Raw genomic sequence first — 5357 nt, forward strand, 5'->3', positions numbered from 1 at the left:
TTGGTATTGTTTGTAGATTGGCGAAGCCCGAGACCTAAGTTATGGTTAACTTGAGAAGCGACAAGGTATGCAAAGCTAACCCTTCTTTCTTTTTGGCATGACCTATGTGAGACAAATAGACGACGAATATATAAGCTCCAAAGAAACTCCTATTCTTAGAGACACTAGGATGACTAATGTTCTTGATTTCCAGAACCTATTTCATTATGTATTGATACGTGTCTATGATTCCAGACGTCCTACTTTGATATAATTCATAATGACGTTCGAGAGATACTTGACATGACTGCCTTCGTTGATATTCAAGTGTTAGTTCATTCTATCTATTCTATCGAGTCTCAGATGATGATTTGATTTGCATATGGTTACTCACAACTCTGCTAATGCATGATGTTATTATATCTTTCACCGAGTCCCGGGCCGGGTATGTTTTCGTGCACAGTATCACTGCATTGTTCACCGAGTCCCTTAATAGAGGGCCGGTGTTACACCTCGGAAATTTTCCGTTGGTACGCAAGTAAATGGACTAATGATGTGTGCGAGGGGTGCGAGTGTATAATGTTTCATGGGAAATGTATGTGAAGGGATGTGGATGATTAGAATGAAAATTCGAGAAATGAGAAAAATTGAAAGTTGGCAAAACTGCCCAGTGGTCGTATATTGCAAAATACGGACCGTAAAGTGCAATACGGTCCGTAAACTGGCAGTCGTAAACTGCCATGCAAAAGCTTCAGCTTTCTGCCCAGTGGTCGTATAGTGCAAAATACGGACCGTAAAGTGCAATACGGTCCGTAAACTTGAAGTCGTAAACTGGCATGTCCAACTTCAACTTTCTGCCAGCTGAGGAAGAGGTATAATACGACCTGGTGGACGGACCGTAAAGTGATTTACGTCCCGTAAACCATGGTCGTAAATCACCATGCATGCAGGCCAAAATCTCTGGTCCTGCTTAAGCTTAAAGACGACCACGAGAGACGGTCCGTAAAGTGGAATACGGACCGTAAACCTCCATGGACGACAACTGTTCACCCAGCACAGATTTTCCAATTCATTAGATATGAGGATCAAGACTTATTCTATTTCATTACAACATTACACCACTTCTCTCTAAAACTTCTCTCTACATTTATTATATGAGTTTTCAAGGATTATAAGCCATCAATAACATTAAGACAAGTGAATCAAGGATAAGGGAATCATCAAGGATCATCCAAGTCAAGAAATCTAAATGGAGAAAAACTAGGGTTTTGCTCAAAGAAGAATATTATCAACCAAAGCTTGTTCCTACAACTTCTAAGGTAAGATTCATGATTTTTACAAGATGTTTAAGGTATTGGAGAATTAAAATACATGGATTGTAGAAAATGTGGTCAACTAGGTCATGAATGATGAATAGTGACATTTTGAGAAATAGTTTGAATTGAGTTATGAATGTTGTTGTGTTGTGATATGAATGTGTTGTAAATGGTATTAAGATCATGAACTAAACACTTTAGACGAATGGACGAAGATGGGTGTTATGACCATGAATGTGGGTGAATTAGAGGCAAATTGAGGAATCTAGATAATGTGGATAATGTGAATGACTAATGGCCGTTGTTATGATATTAATGAAGGTATAAACGCTAGCATTGGAAGGGAACGTGCAAGTGTAGAATAGTTCGACGGAATGTAAGGCTAACCCTTCTTTCATAAGGCATGGTTCTTGGCCAAATTCCTAATTCCTCTATATGAGTATGTTGTCTTCACATGGTTGACATTCCGAGCTCATAAGCTCACGACCCTTGATATGTACTATGATTATACTATGTTCCTCGCATGACGAGTAAGTCCATAATGTAGATGTAACGATAATGATGAGGATAGTAATGATGATGAGAGTAAAATGACATTAGAGATGCTTACGAGCTATGAGATATGTATATGTATGCCTATGAAGGGCTATGATAAGACCCCGAGCTTATGATGCCGGGCAAGACTATATGTATATGACTATGTATAAAGTATGTATACGATTACGAAACGCGCGCACACCTCTGCAGATGGTACGGATAACCCTGATGCCTTGGTAGGGCCAGGTATGTATGACCTTGAGCCTTGGTTGGCCAAGCATGTATAAGACACCGATCCTATGAGGTCGGGTATGCTATGTAAATGCTATATATATGAAATGACTATGTATATAATATGAATATGAATGTAATAAGACTATGTATAAGGATACGAATAAGGACATGTATACGAATATGAGCACAAGTATGGTATGAGTATTATTATGGGATACGAACGACGATGTATGCAAGTAAGCGACATGACGATGATGATATTACTGTCTCCCCTCCTATGCTATTTTCATATGATATCTATTATCCTTCTATATTGATGTTGATCATGCTTTACATACTCAGTACATTCTTCGTACTGACGTCCTTTTGTTTGTGGACGCTGCGTCATGCCTGCAGGTGCACAGGGAGACAGACTTGGTCCATAGCTGCTTATTCAAAGATTGCATAGCAGAGCTCCATTTCTTTCGGAGCCATAGATTTTGGGTACTTATTCTTTTGTGTATATAATTATGGGCATAGCGGGGTCCTGTCCCGCTCATACGATATGTCATACTCTTAGAGGCTCGTAGTGGGTAGAGATGTTCGGCCATGTCGGCCCATGTTTTGTATATCTTTTGTTAGCCACGTCGGCCTTGTACTTATGATGTGGCACAGATGCCTATGATATGTTAAATGATGATGGTCGTCTAATGGGTTCAATATGATTAACGATAAGAAAAGCACGGATTGAATTATGGTTCACCTAGATGTTATGTTATGTACGATAAGGGGGTGCTCGGGTGGGGTAGCACCGGGCGCTCGTCGCGGCCCCCCTAGCCGGGTCGTGACAAAAGTGGTATCAGAGCAGTTCCGTCCTAAGATGTGTCTACGAGCCGTGTCTAGTAGAGTCTTGGTTATGGGTGTGTTGCGCGCCACACTTATAAACGAGAAGCAGCGGACATTTTAGGAATATATGACCTTGTTTCTTCATAAGAATCGTGCGATAGAGCTATGATGTAAGAAATTCTTGTTCCTAAATCGTGTGTTGTGTATGTTAGAGATGCCTAAAAAGAAAAAGGCTACAGCAGTCCAAAAGGGCAAGACGGTGGCAGAAAAGCGGGCTGAAAGAGCACCGCCACCGGTAGTATAGGAAGATGAGTCCCAGAGTGCGGCTCAATCTCAGTCCTCCCAGACAGTGCCTATTACTGAGGAGCACGTGGGAGCCTCAGCCCCAGCTCCAGCTCCTCCACTGAATGCTTCGGGCCAAGATGTGAGAGAGGCCATTAATTTGTTGACTCAGTTGGTTGCAGCCCAGACTCAGAGGCCAAGCGCAGGGCAAGGTGACAGGGCTGTTAGTGCAAGGGTCCGTGACTTCATTGCTTTGAAACCCTCGGAATTATTTGGGTCGAAACCGGAGGAGGATCCCCAGGACTTTATTGATGGTATGCTAAGGACGCTTCGGTTGATACATGCTTCAGACACTAAGTCGGTGGAGCTAGCATCATATAGATTGAGGGATGTCTCAATCCAGTGGTATACGGTTTGGATGGCTTCGCGGGGAGCCAATGCACCTCCACCGGTATGGCAAGAGTTTGTTGATGCTTTTCTCCGTCATTATATGCCTCCGGAAGTTCGGCGAGCTAGGGATGATAAATTCTTGAATTTGAGGCAAGGTAGCATGAGTGCTACAGAGTATAGTCTCCGCTTCAATTCCTTGGCTAGGTATGCTTCGGCCATGGTAGCTGATATGGGCGATCGGATGCACCGGTTTGTGAAAGGCCTAGGGCCACACTTGATGGATAAATGTTTGACTGTGTCCCTCCAGGATGGCATGGATATTGCACACATTCAAGCCCATGCTCAGGAATTAGAGGAACACCTACAGCAGCAGAGAAATGAACGTGAGCAAGATAGGGGACATAGCAAGAGAGCTAGACCTTCAGGTTCGAGGAACAAGTCCAGGGGTGGACACAGACAGCAGCTTCCCAGCCATTCAGGCTATTCTATGACCAGTCCACCTCCACGGTTTTCAGGCCAGGGCCTTGATAGATCTGCTCGTTCAGGGCCGAGTCCGAGTTATACAGGACCTCAGTTCAGAGGCGATTTGGGCCAGTCAAGGCCACCCGTACCACCGTGTTCCCAGTGTGGGAAGATACATTGGGGTCGATGCCGATTTGGTTCAGATGATTGCTATTCATGTGGTCGGCCAGGCCATATTATGCATGATTGCCCCTCAGTACATGGTAGAGGTAGGACCCAGCCATCAGGGTCGGTAGCCGGATCTTCGGCATCTGTACGCCCTACAGGGCCAGGTTCACATGCGCCAGTCGGCCATGGTAGAGGTAGAGGCAGAGCTCCCAGTACTAGCGGTCCTCAACACCGTATTTATACTTTGGCTGGACGCCAAGATCTTGAGTCTTCTCCTGACGTAGTCACAGGTATATTATCGGTATTCTCTCATGATGTATATGCTTTGATTGATCCAGGCTCCACATTGTCTTATGTTACTCCATATATTGCGGGTCGGTTTATAGTTGAGCCTGAGTCGATCAAACCTTTTGAGGTGTCTACACCCGTGGGTGACTCGGTAATAGCTAGCCGAGTATATAGGAATTGTGTGATTGTGATTTGTGATCGTCGTACCATGATCGATTTGCATGAGCTAGAAATTGTAGATTTTGACGTTATTATGGGCATGGATTGGTTGGCTTCTTGTTATGCCAATGTTGATTGCCGAATGAAGATGGTTCGTTTCCAATTTCCGGGAGAACCAGTCTTAGAATGGAAAGGGAATGCGGCATCACCAAAAGGTAGGTTTATTTCCTATCTAAAGGCAAGAAAGATGATCACGAAAGGGTGTATTTATCACCTAGTGCGAGTTCAAGATGTAGAAGCTGAGTCGCCGACTCTTCAGTTAGTTCCGGTAGTGAACGAATTTCCGGATGTGTTCCCGGAAGAGCTTCCAGGCCTTCCTCCTGAGCGAGAGATCGATTTTGCGATTGATGTGTTGCCAGACACTAATCCCATATCTATTCCTCCCTATAGGATGGAACCCGCAGAGTTGAAGGAGCAATTAAAAGACTTGCTTGAAAAAGGCTTCATTAGGCCTAGTTCATCCCCATGGGGAGCACCCGTATTGTTCGTCCGAAAGAAGGATGGCTGCTTGAGAATGTGCATTGATTATCGGCAATTGAATAAAGTGACAATTAAGAACAAGTATCCCCTCCCGAGGATTGATGATTTATTTGACCAATTGAAAGGTGCCAAATGGTTTTCAAAGATTGATTTGAGGTCCGGGTATCACCAAGTAAG

Source organism: Lycium barbarum, chromosome 3, assembly GCF_019175385.1.
Source record: "Lycium barbarum isolate Lr01 chromosome 3, ASM1917538v2, whole genome shotgun sequence".
NCBI lineage: Eukaryota > Viridiplantae > Streptophyta > Magnoliopsida > Solanales > Solanaceae > Lycium > Lycium barbarum.